This window comes from Schistocerca cancellata, chromosome 7 (assembly GCF_023864275.1).
Source record: "Schistocerca cancellata isolate TAMUIC-IGC-003103 chromosome 7, iqSchCanc2.1, whole genome shotgun sequence".
Lineage (NCBI taxonomy): Eukaryota > Metazoa > Arthropoda > Insecta > Orthoptera > Acrididae > Schistocerca > Schistocerca cancellata.
This window is the reverse complement of record NC_064632.1, coordinates 599974679-599990773: the sequence shown is the minus strand read 5'-3', so window position 1 is coordinate 599990773 and position 16095 is coordinate 599974679.

Here is a 16095-nt window from a genome sequence, read left to right as displayed (position 1 = left end):
TGGCTTTCTGCAACCCCTTCCAGTCGTTCTTCACCTAGGTCAGAAAATAATTGTGATATATACGACTGTGCAGGAATTATTTCTACAGATGGTGTATGTTGGTAAGGAGCCTTTTTGCAGGCTCTTACAGTCGTCTTCCACTTAAGTTAATAATGAAAGGTGATATATGCGGCTGAGCAGGTATTACATCTATAGATGGTGTATGTTGGTAAGGAGATATTCTGAAGCCCTTTTCAGACATCCTTCAATGAGGTTAGAAAATAAAGGTGGTATACACGACTGTGCAGGAATTACACCTACAGATTATGTATGTTGGTAAGGAGGCTTGCTGCAGCCCCTTCCCGTCTTCCTTAACTAGCTTAGAACATAAAGGCTATAAATTCTGCTGTTCAGGGATCACATCTACAGAAGATGTTTGTTGGTAAGGAAGCCTTCTGCAGCCCCTTCCAGTAGTCCTTCACCTAGGTTAGTAAATAAAATTGATATGTATGGCTGTGCAGGTGTTACAACTATAGATGACGTATGTTGGTAAGGGGGCTTTCTGCAGCCCCATCCAGTTGTCCTTCACCTACATTAAAAAATAAAGGTGATATAAACCGCTGTGCAGGAATTACATCTACAGATTGTGTATATTGGTAAGGTGGCCTTCTGCAGCCCTTTCCAGCTGTCCTTCACCTAGTATACAAAATAAAGGAGAGAGATATGGCTGTGCGACATTTAATACTATTGATGGTGTACGTTGGTAAAGGGCTTTCTTCAGCCCCTTTCAGTTGTCCTTCACCTAGGTTAGAAAATAAAGAAGATATATACGGCTGTGCAGGAATTACATCTATAGATGGTGTATGTTGGTAAGGGTGCTTTTTGCAGCCCCTTCCAGTCGTCCTTCACCTTGTTTCGAAAATAACGGTGATAAAAACGACTCTGCGGGATTTACACCTACAGATGGTGTATGTTGGTAAGGACGCTTTCCGTAGCCCCTTCCAGACATCCTTCACCTTGTGTAGAAAATAAAGGAGATATATATGGCTGTGCGGCAATTAATACTACCGATGGTGTATGTTGGTAAGAGGCTTTCTGCAGCCCCTTGCAGTCGACCTTCATCTAGGATAGAAAATAAAAGTGATATATACGACTGTGCACGAATTACTTTTACAGATGTTGTTTGTTGGTAAGGACTCTTTTTGCAGAACCTTATAGTTGTCATCCACCTAAGTTAATAATTAAAGGTGATATATACGGCTGAGCAGGAATAACATCTATAGACGGTGTATGTTAGTAAGGGGCTTTCTACAGCCCTTTCCTGGTGACCTTCACCTATGTCAGAAAATAGAGGTGATATATACAGCTGCGCAGGAATTACTTCTACGGATGGTGTATGTTGGTAAGGAGGCTTTCTACAGCCCCTTCCATCCATCATTCACCTAGTATAGAATTTGAAGGAGATATGTACATATGTGTGGCATTTAATACTATTAATGGTGTATGTTGGTAAAGGGCATTCTGCAGCCCCTTCCATTTGTCCTCCACCTAGGTTAAAAAATAAAGGTAATAAATACAGCTGTTCAGGGATCACATCTACAGAAGATGTATTTTGGTAAGGAGGCTTTCTGCAGCCCCTTCCAGTCGTCTTTCACCTAGGTTAGAAAATAAAGGTGATATATTCGGCAAAGCAGGAATTACATCTACAGATGGTATATGTTGGTAAGGAGGCTTTCTGCAGCCCCTTCCAGTCGTCCTTCACGTAGGTTAGAAAATAAAGGTGATATATACGGATGTTCAGGTATTAAATCTACGGATGGTGTAAATTGGTAAGGAGGCTTTCTGCAGCCCCTTCCAGTCATCCTTCACTCAGGTTAGAAAATAAAGGTGCTATATATAGCTGTGTAGGAATTACATGTACAGATGGTGAATCTTGGTAAGGAGGTACTCTCAACTCCTACTTCAGCCCCCTTCACCTAAATTAGCTAATGAATGTGACATATACGGCTGTGCAGAAGTTACATCTACAGATGTTGAATGTTGGTAAGGAGGCTTTCTGCAGCCCCTTCCAGTCATCTTCCACCTAAGTTGATAATTAAAGATGCTATATACGGCTGTGTAGGTATTACGTCTACGGACGGTGTAAATTGGTAAGGAGGCATTCTGCAGCCCCTTCCAGTCGTCCTTTACCTAGGTTAGAATATAACGGTGATATATACGGCTGTGTAGGAATTACATTTACAAATGGTGTATGTTGGTAAAGAGGTTTTCTGCAGCCCATTCTAGTCATCCATCACCTATGTTAGAAAAGAAATGTGGTATGTACGGCAGTGCAGGAATTACATCTGCAGATATTGTATGTTGATAAGGAGGCTTTCTGCAGCCCCTTTCAATCGTTCTTCACGAAGGTTAGAACATAAAGGTGATATATACGGCTGTGCAGGAATCACATATACAGATGGTGTATGTTGGTAAGGAGACTTTCTGCAGCCCCTTCCAGTCGTCCTTCAACTACATTAGAAAATAAGAATGATATATTTGGCTGTGCAGGAATAACAATCTACAGATGGTGTATGTTTGTTAAGGAGACTTTCTGCAGTCCCTACCAGTAGTCCTTCAACTAGGGTATAAAATAAAGGTGATATATAGAGCTGTGTGGGAATTACATCTACAGGTGGTGTGTGTTGGTAAGGAGGCATTCTGCAGCAAGTTCCAGTCGTCCGTCACCTGGATTAGAAAATAAAGTTGATACATCCACCTGTGCAGGAATTTCATCTGCAGCTGGATTATGTTGGTAAGGAGGCACTCTGCAGCCACTTCCAGTCATCCTTCACCTAGGTTAGAAGATAAAGGTGATATATACGGCTCTGCTGGAATTACATCTATAGATGATATATGTTGGTAAGGAGGCATTCTGCAGCCCCTTCCAGACGTCCTTCACCTAGGTCAGAAAATAAAGGTGATATATACGGCTGTACAGGAATTAGAACTATAGATGATGTAAGTTGGTATGGAGGCTTTCTGCAGCCCCTTCCATTCGTCCTTCACCAAGGTCAGAAAATATAGGTGATATATACGACTGTGTAGGAATTACATCTACAGATGGTGTATGTTCATAAGGAGGCTTTCTGCAGCCCCTTCCTGTTGTCCTTCACCTAAGTCAGAAAATAAGGGTGATATATACGCCTGTGCAGGAATTAGATCTATAGATGATGTATGTTGGTAAGGAGGCTTTCTGCAGCCCCTTCCAGTCATCCTTTACCTGGGTCAAAAATATTGGTGATATATACGACTGTGCAGGAATTACTTCTACAGATGGTGTACGTTGGTAACGAGGCTTTCTGCAGCCCCTTCCAGTCGCCCTTCACCTACATTAGAAAATAAAAGTGATACATACGGCTATGCAGGAATTTCATCTACAGATGGAGTATGTTGGTAAGGAGGCTTTGTACATCGCCTTTTACTCATACTTCACCTTGGTTTGGAAAAAGAGGATATATATATATATATATATATATATGGATGTGCAGGAATTACACCTACAGAAGGTGTATGTTGGTAAGGAGGCTTTCTGCATCCCTTTCCAGTCGTCCTACACCTAGGTCAGAAAATAAAGGTGATATATACGGCTGTGCAGGAATTACATCTACAGATGGAGTATGTCGGTAAGGAGGCGTTCTGCAGCCCCTTCCAGGCGTCCTTCACTTAGGTCAGAAAATAAAGGTGATATATACGGCTGTCCAGGTATTATGTCTATAGATGATGAATGTCGGTAAGGAGGCAATCTGCAGCCCATTCCAGACATCCTTCACATAGGTTAGAAAGAAAAGGTGATAGAAACGGCTGTGCGGTAATTACAACCACAGATGGTGTTTATTGGTAAGGAGGCATTCCGCAGCCACTTCCAGTCATCCTTCACCTAGGTTAGAAAATAAAGGTGATATATACAGCTGTGCAGCAATTACATCTACAGATCGTGTATGTTGGTAAAGTTGCTTTCTGCATCCCCTTCCAGTCGTCTTTCGCCTAGGTATGAAAATAGAGGTGATACATACGGCTGTGCAGGATTTACATCTTCAGATGGTGTATGTTGGTAAGGAGGCTTTCTGCACCCCTTTCCATTCATCCTTCACCTAGGTTAGAAAATAGAGGTGATCTATATGGCTGTGCAGGAGTTACATCTACGGATGGTGTATGTTGGTAAGGAGGCTGTCTGCATCCCCTTACAGTCGCCTGCACCTAGGTTTGAAAATAGAGGTGTTACATACGGCTGTGCAGGAATTACATCTACAGATGGTGTATGTTGGTAAGGAGGCTTTCTGCATCCCCTTCTACTCATCCTTCACCTAGCCTAGAAAATAGAGGTGATATATATGGCTGTGCAGGTATTTCGTCTATAGATGATGTATGTTTGTAAGGAGGCAATCGGCAGTCCATTCCAGTCGTCCTTCACTTAGGTTAGAAAGAAATGGTGATAAAAACGGCTGTGCAGTATTACAACTACAGATGGTGTATGTTGGTAAGGAGGCTTTCTGCAGTCCCTTCCAGTGGTCCATCACCTAGGGTAGGAAATTAAGGTGATATATACAGCTGTGCAGGAATTACATCTACAGATGGTGTGTGTTGGTAAGGAGGTTTCTCCATCCCCTTCCAGTCGTCCTTCACCTACATTAGAAAATATAGGTGATACATACGGCTGTGCACCAATTACATCCACAGATGGTGTATGTTGGTAAGGAGTCTTTCTGCAACCCCTTCCAATAGTCCTTCACCTAGGTTTGAAAATAGAGGTGATACATACTGCTGTGCAGGAATTACATCTGCAGATTGTGTATGTTGGTAAGGAGGCTTTCTGCATCCCCTTCCAGTCCTCTTCCTGCTACATTAGAAAATAAATTTGATACATACGGCTGTGCAGCAATTACATCTACAGATTGTGTATGTTATTGAGGAGGCTTTCTGCATCCCCTTCTACTCATCCTTCACCTAGTTTAGATATTAGAGGTGATCTATATGGCTGTGCAGAAATTACATCTACAGATGGTGTATGTTGGTAAGGAGGCACTCTGCAGCCCATTCCAGTCGTCCTTCACATAGGTTAGAAAGAAAAGTTGATAAAAACGGCTGTGCCGTAATTACAACTACAGATGGTAGTCCCTTCCAGTGGTCCTTCACCTAGGTCAGAAAATAAAAGTGATATATACGGCTGTACAGGAATTAGATCTTTAGATGATGTATGTCGGTAAGAAGGCTTTCTGCAGCCCCTTTAAGTCATCTTTCATCTAGGTACAAAATAAAGGTGATAAATATGGCTGTGCAGCAATCACATGAACCGATGGTGTATGTTGGTAAGGAAGCTTTCTGCAGCCCCTTCCAGTCGTCCTTCACCTAGGTCAGAAAATAAAGGAGACATATACGGCTGTGCAGGAATTACATCTACACATGGTGTACATTGGTAAGGAGGCTTTCTGCAGCCCCTTCCAGACGTCCTTCACTTAGGTTAGAAAACAAAGGAGATATATACGGCTGTACAGGAATTACATCTACACATGGTGTACGTTGGTAAGGAGGTTTTCTGCAGCCCCTTCCAGTCGTCCTTCACCAAGGTTAGGACGTAAAGGTGATATATACAGCAGTGCAGGAATCGCATCTACAGAGGATATACGCTGGTAAGAAGTCTTTCTACAGACTATTCCAGTCGTCGTTCGGCTAGGTTTGAAAATAATGGAGATACCTGTAACTGTGCACGAATTACATCTACAGATGGTGTATGTTGGTGAGGTGGCTTTCTTCAGCCCCTTCCAGTCATCCTTCTCCTAAATCTGAAAATACAGCTGATATATATGTTTGTGCCGGAATTAATTCTAAAGATGGTGTTTGTTGGTAAGGAGGCTTTCTGCAGATCCTTCCAGTCGACATTCACCTTGGTTAGAAAATAAAGATGATATATACGGCTGTGAAGCAATTACATCTAGAGATGGTGTATGTTGGTAACTAGGCTATCTGCATCACTCTCCAGTCGTCTTTCACCTAGGTCAGAAAATAAAGGTGATATATACGGCTGTGCAGGAATTACTTCTACAGGTGGTGTATGTTGGTAAGGAGGCTTTCTGCTACTCCTTCCAGTCATCCTTTACCTAGGTCAGAAAATAAAGTTGATGTATACGGCTGTGCAGTAATTACATCTACAGATGGTGTATGTTGGTAAGGAGGCTTTCTGCAACCCCTTCCAGTCCTCCTGCACCTAAGACAGAGAATAAAGTTGAAATATACATCCGTGCAGGAATAACATCTGTAGATGATGTATGTTGGTAAGGAGGCTTTCTGCAGCCCCTGCCATTCGTCTTTCACCTAGGTCAGAAAATAAAGGTTATATAAACGGCTGTGGAGGAATTACATCTATAGATTATGTATGTTGGTTAAGAGGCTTTCTGCAGCCCCTTCCAGTCGTCCTTCACCTAGGTCAGAAAATAAAGGTGATATATACGGCTGTGCAGGAATTACTTCTACAGATGGTGTATGTTGGTAAGGAGGCTTTCTGCTGCTCCTTCCAGTCATCCTTTACCTAGGTCAGAAAATAAAGTTGATGTATACGGCTGTGCAGGAATTCCATCTACAGATGGTGTATGTTGGTAAGGAGGCTTTCTGCAACCCCTTCCAGTCCTCCTGCACCTAAGACAGAAAATAAAGTTGATATATACATCCGTGCAGGAATAACATTTGTAGATGAAGTATGTTGGTAAGGAGGCTTTCTGCAGCCCCTGCCATTCGTCTTTCACCTAGGTCAGAAAATAAAGGTTATATAAACGGCTGTGGAGGAATTACATCTATAGATTATGTATGTTGGTAAGGAGGCTTTCTGCAGCCCCTTCCAGTCGTCCTTCACCTAGGTCAGAAAATAAAGGTGATACATACGGCTGAGCAGGAATTAGATCTATAGATGATGTATGTTGGTAAGGAGGAATTCTGTAGCCCATTCCAGTCGTCCTTCACCTAGGTTAGAAAGAAAAGGTGATAAAAACGGCTGTGCAGTAATTCATCTACAGATGTTGTATGTTGGTAAGGAGGCTTTCTGCATCCCCTTCCACTCATCCTTCACCTAAGTTAGAAAATAGAGGTGATTTTAATGGCTGTGCAGAAAATACATCTACAGATGGTGTATGTTGGTAAGGAGGCTTTCTGCAACCCCTTCCAGTCCCCCTGCACCTAAGTAAGAAAATAAATGTGATATATACATCTGTGCAGGAATAACATTTGTAGATGATGTATGTTGGTAAGGAGAAATCTGCATCCCCTTCCAGTCGTCCTTCACCTAGCTTTGAAAATAGAGGTGATACATACGGCTGTGCAGGAATTAGATCTACAGATGGTGTTTGTTGGTAAGGAGGCATTCTGCAGCTCCTTTCAGTCGTGTTTCATCTAGGTTACTAAATAAAGGTGATATATATGGCCGTGCAGCGATCACATTTACAGACGGTGTATAATGGTAAGGAGGCATTCTGCAGCCCCTTCCAGGCGTCCTTCACCTAGGTTAGAAAATAAAGGAGATATATACGGCTGTACAGAAATTACATCTACACATGGTGTACGTTGGTAAGGAGGCTTTCTGCAGCCCTTACCAGTCGTTCTTCACATATATTAGAAAAGAAAAGTGATATATATGGCTGTACAGGAATTACATCTACACATGGTGTAGTTTGGTCAGGAGGCTTTCTGCAGCCCCTTCCAGATGTCCTTCACCTAGGTTAGAAAATAAAGGAGATATATACGGCTGTGCAGAAATTACATCTACACATGGTGTACGTTGGTAAGGAGGCTTTCTGCAGCCCCTTCCAGTCCTCCTGCACCTAAGACAGAGAATAAAGTTGATATATACATCCGTGCAGGAATAACATTTGTAGATGATGTATGTTGGTAAGGAGGCTTTCTGCAGCCCCTGCCATTCGTCTTTCACCTAGGTCAGAAAATAAAGGTTATATAAACGGCTGTGGAGGAATTACATCTATAGATTATGTATGTTGGTAAAGAGGCTTTCTGCAGCCCCTTCCAGTCGTCCTTCACCTAGGTCAGAAAATAAAGGTGATATATACGGCTGTGCAGAAATTACATCTATAGAGGATGTATGTTGGTAAGGAGGCTTTCTGCAATCCCTTCCAGTCCCCCTTCACCTAAGTAAGTAAATCAAGGTGATATATACATGTGTGCAGGAATAACATTTGTAGATGATGTATGTTGGTAAGGAGGCTTTCTGCATCCCCTTCCAGTCGTCCTTCACCTAGCTTTGAAAATAGAGGTGATACATACGGCTGTGCAGGAATTAGATCTACAGATGGTGTTTGTTGGTTTTGAGGCATTCTGCAGCTCCTTTCAGTCGTCTTTCATCTAGGTTACAAAATAAAGGTGATATATATGGCTCTGCAGCGATAACATCTACAGACAGTGTTTAATGGTAAGGAGGCTTTCTGCAGCCTCTTCGAGTCCTCCATCACCTGGGTTATTATATAAAGGTGATATATTCGGCTGTGCAAGTATTACATCTACAGATGATATATGTTGGTAAGGAGGCTTTCTGCAGCCCTTTCCAGTTGTCCTTCACCTACATTAGAAATTAAATGTGATATGTACGGCTGTGTAGCAATTACATCTACGGATGGTGTATGTTGGTAACGAGGCTTTCTGCATCCCCTTCCAGTCGTCTTTCACCTAGCTTTGAAAATAGAGTTGACACATACGGCTGTGCAGGAATTACATCTACAGATGTTGTATGCTGGTAAGGAGGCATTCTGCAGCCCCTTCCAGGCGTCCTTCACCTAGGTTAGAAAATAATGGTTATATAAACGGCTGTGCAGGAATTACATCTATAGAAGATGTATGTCGGTAAGGAGGCTTTCTGCAGTCCCTTCCAGTCGTCCGTCACCTAGGTCAGAAAATAACGGTGATATATACAACTGTGCAGGAATCACATCTACAGACGGTGTATGTTGGTAAGGACGCTTTCTGCAGCCCCTTCCAGTCGTCCTTCACCTAGGTCAGAAAATAAAGTTGTTATATACGGCTGTACAGGAATTAGATATATACATGATATATGTTGGTAAGGAGGCTTTATGCAGCCCCTTTCAGTCGTCTTTCATCTACGTTACAAAATAAAGGTGATATATATGGCTGTGCAAGAATTACATCTACACATGTTTTATGTTGGTAAGGAGGCTTTCTGCAGCCGCTTCCAGTTGTCCTTCACCAAGCTTAGAAAGTAGAGGTGATGTATACGGATGTGCAGGAATCACATCTACAGAAGATGCACGTTGGCAAGGAGGCTTTCTGGAGACTCTTCCAGACGCCCTTCAGCTAGGTTTGAAAATAAAGGAGATACATGTGGCAGTGCACGAATTACATCTACAGATAGTGTATGTTGGTAAGGAGGTTTTTTTCAGCCCTTTACAGTCGTCCTTCTCCTAGGTCAGAAAATAAAGCTGATATATATATGGCTGTGCCTGAATTAATTCTAAAGATAGTGTATGTTGGTAAGGAGGCTTTCTGCAGCCCCATCCAGTCGTCCTTCACCTAGGTTAGAAAATAAAGGTGATATATACGGCTGTGCAGCAGTTACATCTACAGATGGTGTATGCTGATAAAGAGGTATTCTGCAGCCCATTTCAGGCGTCCTTCACCTAGGTCAGAAAATATAGGTGATACATACGGCTGTGCAGTAATAATGTGGCATCTATAGAGGATGTACGTTGGTAAGGCGTCTTTCTACAGACTATTCCAGTCGTCCTTCGGCTAGGTTTGAAAATAAAGGAGATACATGTAGCTGTGCACGATTTACATGTACAGATGCTGTATGTTGGTGAGGTGGCTTTCTTCAGCCCCTTCCAGTCATCCTTCTCCTAGGTCAGAAAATAAAGCTGATATATACGGCTGTGCAGGAATTAGATCTATAGATGATGTATGTTGGTAAGGAGGCTTTCTGCAGCCCCTTCGAGTCATCCTTCACCTAGGTCAGAAAATAAAGTTTATATATACGGCTGTGCAGGAATTACATCTGTAGATGATGTATGTTGGTAAGGAGGCTTTCTGCAGCCCCTTCCAGTCGTCCTTCACCTAGGTCAGAAAATAAAGGTGATATATACGGCTGTGCAGGAATTAGATCTATAGATGATGTATGTTGTAAGGAGGCTTTCTGCAGCCTCCTCCAGTCATCCGTCACTTTGGTCAGAAAATAAAGGTGTAATATACGACTGTGCAGGAATTACATCTACAGATGGTCTATGTTGGTAAGGAGGCTTTCTGCAGCCCCCTCCATTCATCCTTCACCTAGGTCAGAAAATAAAGGTGATATATAGAGCTGTGTGGGAATTAAATGTACAGGCGGTGTTTGTTGGTAAGGAGGCATTCTGCAGCCCCTTCCAGTCTTCCTTCACCTGGATTAGAAAATAAAGTTGATATATTCGGCTGTGCAGGAATTACATCTACAGATGGATTATGTTGGTAAGGAGGCATTCTGCAGCCACTTCCAGTCATCCTTCACCTAGGTTACAAAATAAAGGTGATATATACGGCTGTGCAGCAATCACATGTACAGACGGTGTATGTTGGTAAGGAGGCTTTCTGCAGCCCCTTCCAATCGTCCATCACCTGGGTTACAATATAGAGGAGTGATATACGGCTGTGCAAGAAATACATGTACAGAAGTTGTGTGTTGGTAAGGAGGCTTCCTGCAGCCCCTTCCAGTCACCTTCCTCTACATTAGAAAATGTTGTTGTTGTTGTTGTTGTGGTCTTCAGTCCTGAGACTGGTTTGATGCAGCTCTCCATGCTACTCTATCCTGTGCAAGCTTCTTCATCTCCCAGTACCTACTGCATCCTACATCCTTCTGAATCTGCTTAGTGTATTCATCTCTTGGTCTCCTTCTACGATTTTTACCCTCCACACTGCCCTCCAATACTAAATTGGTGATCCCTTGCTGCCTCAGAACATATCCTACCAACCGATCCCTTCTTCTGGTCAAGTTGTGCCACAAACCTCTCTTCTCCCCAATCCTATTCAGTACTTCCTCATTAATTATGTGATCTACCCATCTAATCTTCAGCATTCTTCTGTAGCACCACATTTTTAAAGCTTCTATTCTCTTCTTGTCTAAATTATTTATCGTCCATGTTTCACTTCCATACATGACTACACTCCATACAAATACTTTCAGAAATGAATTCCTGACACTTAAATCTATAGTCGATGTTAGCAAATTTCTCTTCTTCATAAACGCTTTCCTTGCCATTGCCAGTCTACATTTTATATCCTCTCTACTTCGACCATCATCAGTTATTTTGCTCCCCAAATAGCAAAACTCGTTTACTACTTAAGTGTCTCATTTCCTAATCTAATACCCTCAACATCGCCCGACTTAATTCGACTACATTCCATTATTCTCGTTTTGTTTTTGTTGATGTTCATCTTATATCCTCACTTCAAGACACCATCCATTCCGTTCAACTGCTCTTCCAAGTCCTTTGCTGTCTCTGAAAGAATTACAATGTCATCGGCGAACCTCAACGTTTTTATTTCTTCTCCATGGATTTTAATACCTACCCCGAATTTTTCTTTTGTTTCCTTTACTGCTTGCTCAATATACAGATTGAATAACATCGGGGAGAGGCTACAACCCTGTCTCACTCCCTTCCCAACCACTGCTTCCCTTTCATGTCCCTCGACTCTTATAACTGCCATCTGGTTTCTGTACAAATTGTAAATAGCCTTTCGCTCCCTGTATTTTACCCCTGCAACCTTTAGAACTTGAAAGAGAGTATTCCAGTCAACATTGTCAAAAGCTTTCTCTAAGTCTACAAATGCTAGAAACGTAGGTTTGCCTTTCCTTAATCTTTCTTCTAAGATAAGTCGTAAGGTCAGTATTGCCTCACGTGTTCCAGTATTTCTACGGAATCCAAACTGATCTTCCCCGAGGTCGGCTTCTACTAGTTTTTCCATTCGTCTGTAAAGAATTCGTGTTAGTATTTTGCAGCTGTGGCTTATTAAACTGATTGTTCGGTAATTTTCACATCTGTCTACACCTGCTTTCTTTGGGATTGGAATTATTATATTCTTCTTGAAGTCTGAGGGTATTTCGCCTGTTTCATACATCTTGCTTACCAGATGGTAGAGTTTTGTCAGGACTGGCTCTCCCAAGGACGTCGGTAGTTCCAATGGAATGTTGTCTACTCCGGGGGCCTTGTTTTGACTCAGGGCTTTCAGTGCTCTGTCAAACTCTTCATGCAGTATCGTATCTTCCATTTCATTTTCATCTACATCCTCTTCCATTTCCATAATATTGTCCTCAAGTGCATCGCCCTTGTATAGACCCTCCTACTTGATCCTCTGCTGCCTTCACTACTTCATCCCTTAAAGCTACCCATTCTTCTTCTACTGTATTTCTTTCCCCCATTCCTGTCAGTTGTTCCCTTATGCTCTCCCTGAAACTCTGTACAACCTCTGGTTCTTTCAGTTTATCCAGGTCCCATCTCCTTAAGTTCCCACCTTTTTGCAGTTTCTTCAGTTTTAATCTACAGGTCATAACCAATAGATTGTGGTCAGAGTCCACATCTGCCCCCGGAAATGTCTTACAATTTAAAACCTGGTTCCTAAATCTCTGTCTTACCATTATATAATCTATCTGATACCTTTTAGTGTCTCCAGGGTTCTTCCATGTATACAACCTTCTATCATGATTCTTAAACCAAGTGTTAGCTATGATTAAGTTGTGCTCTGTGCAAAATTATACCAGGCGGCTTCCTCTTTCATTTCTTAGCCCCAATCCATATTCACCTACTACGTTTCCATCTCTCCCTTTTCCTACACTCAAATTCCAGTCACCAATGACTATTAAATTTTCATCTCCCTTCACTGTCTGAATAATTTCTTTTATTTCATCATACATTTCTTCAATTTCTTCGTCATCTGCAGAGCTAGTTGGCATATAAACTTGTACTACTGTAGTAGGTGTGAGCTTCGTATCTATCTTGGCCACAATAATGCGTTCACTATGCTGTTTGTAGTAGCTTACCCACAATCCTATTTTCCTATTCATTATTAAACCTACTCCTGCATTACCCCTATTTGACTTTGTGTTTATAACCCTGTAGTCACCTGACCAGAAGTCTTGTTCCTCCTGCCACCGAACTTCACTGATTCCCGCTATATCTAACTATCCATTTCCCTTTTTAAATTTTCTAACCCACCTGCCCGATTAAGGAATCTGACATTCCACGCTCCGACCCGTAGAACGCCAGTTTTCTTTCTCCCAACAACGACATCCTCTTGAGTAGTCCCCGCCCGGAGATCCGAATGGGGGACTATTTTACCTCCGGAATATTTTACCCAAGAGGACGCCATCATCATTTAATCATACAGTAAAGCTGCATGCCCTCGGGAAAAATTACGGCCGTAGTTTCCCCTTGCTTTCAGCCGTTCACAGTACCAGCACAACAAGGCCGTTTTGGTTATTTTTACAAGGCCAGATCAGTCAATCATCGAGACTGTTGCCCTTGCAACTACTGAAGAGGCTGCTGCCCCTCTTCAGGAACCACACGTTTGTATGGCCTCTCAACAGATACCCCTCCGTTGAGGTTGTACCTACGGTACGGCTATCTGTATCGCTGAGGCACGCAAGCCTCCCCACCAATGGCAAGTACCATGGTTCATGTGGGGGCATTAGAAAATAAAGGTGATATATACGACTGTGCAGGAATTACATCTACAGATGGTGTATTTTGGTAAGGAGGCTTTCTGCAGCACCTTTCAGTCATCTTTCATCTAGGTTACAAAATAAAGGTGCTATATACGGCTTTGCAGCAATCACATCTACAGACGGTGTATGTTGGTAACGAGGCCTTCTGCAGAACCTTCGATTCCTCCATCACCTAGGTTATTATATAAAGGTGATATATACGGCTGTGCAAGAATTAAATCTACAAATGCTGTATGTTGGTAAGGAGGCTTTCTGCAGCACCTTCCAGTCATCCTTCACCTACATGACAAAATAAAGTTGATATATATGGCTGTGCAGGAATTACATCTACATATGTTGTATGTTGGTAAGGAGGCTTTCTGCATCCCCTTCCAGTCATCCTTCACCTAGGTTTGAAATTAGAGGTGACAAATACGGCTGTGCAGGAATTAAATCTACAGATGTTGTATGCTGGTAAAGAGGCATTCTGCAGCCCCTTCCAGGCGTCCTTCACCTAGGTTAGAAAATAAAGGTGATATATACGGATGTGCAGCAATTACATCTACAGATCGTGTATGCTGATATAGAGGTATTCTGCAGCCCATTCCAGGCGTCCTTCACCTAGTTTAAAAAATAAAGGTGATATATACGGCTGTGCAAGAATTACATCTACAGAAGTTGTATGTTGAGAAGGAGGCTTCCTGCAGCCCCTTCCAGTCGTCCTGCACCTACAATAGAAAATATCGGTGATATATACGGCTGTGCAGCTATTACATCTGCAGATGGTGTATGTTGGTAAGGAAGCTTTCTGCAGCCCTTTCCAGTCGTCCTTCACCTAGGTTTGAAAAAAGAGGTGACACATACGGCTGTGCAGGAATTACATCTACAGATGCTGTATGCTGGTAAAGAGGCATTCTGCAGCCCCTTCCAGGTGTCCTTCACCTAGGTTAGAAAATAAAGGTGATATATACGGCTGTGCAGCAATTACATCTACAGATGGTGTATGTTGGTAAGGAAGCTGCAGAAGGTGCTGCAGAAGGCCTCCTTACCAGTATACAACATCTGTAGATGTAATTCCTGCCCGCATCTCGTGGTCGTGCGGTAGCGTTCTCGCTTCCCACGCCCGGGTTCCCGGGTTCGATTCCCGGCGGGGTCAGGGATTTTCTCTGCCTCGTGATGGCTGGGTGTTGTGTGCTGTCCTTAGGTTAGTTAGGCTTAAGTAGTTCTAAGTTCTAGGGGACTTATGACCACAGCAGTTGAGTCCCATAGTGCTCAGAGCCATTTGTAATTCCTGCACATCCATATGTATCACCTCTATTTTCTAACCTGGGTGAAGGACGACTGGAAGGGGATGCAGAAACCCTCCTTACCGACATACATCATCTATAGATCTAATTCCATTACAGCCTTATATATCACCTTTATTTGCTTACCTAGGTGAAGGATGACTGGAAGGGGCTGCAGAAAGCCTCCTTACCAACATACATCATCTATAGATGTAATTAATACACAGCCGTATATATCACCTACATTTTCTAACCTAGGTGAAGGACGCTTGGTAGGTGCTGCAGAATGCCTCCTTACCAGTATACAACATCTGTTGATGTAATTCCTGCAGAGTCGTATATATCACCTTTATTTTCTGACCTAGGTGAAGGACGACTGGAAGGGGCTTCAGAATGAGTCCTTACCAACAAACACCATCTTTAGTTGTAATTACTGCACAGCCGTTTTTATTAATTTTTCATTTTGACCTAGGTTAAGGACGCCTGGAATTAGCTGCAGAAAGTTTCCTTATCAACATACACCATCTGTAGATGTAATTTCTGCACAGCCGTATATATCACCTTTATTTTCTGACCTAGGTGAAGGACGACTGTAATGGGCTGCAGAAAGCCTCCATACCAACATACACCATCTGTAGATGTAATGGCTGCACAGCCGCATATATCACCTTTACTTTCTAACCTAGGTGAAGGACAACTGGAAAGGGCTGCAGAATGATTACTTACCAAAATCCATCTACGATAGACGTAATACTGCACAGCCGTATATTTCACCTTTATTTTCTGACCTAGGTGAAGGACGCCTGGAAGGGGCTGCAGAATGCCACCTTACCAACATACACCATCTGTAGATGTAATTGCTGCACAGTCGTATATATCACCTTTATTTTCTAATGTAGGTGAAGGACGACTGCAAGGGGCTGAAGAAAGCCTCCTTACCGTCATACAAAATCTGTAGATGTAATTCCTGCACAGCCGTATATATCACCTTTATTTTCTAACCTTAGTGAGTGACGCCTGTTTGGGGCCGCAGAATGCCTCCTTACCAACATACACCATTTGTAGATGTAAATATTGCACAGCCGTATATATCACCTTCATATTGTAACCCAG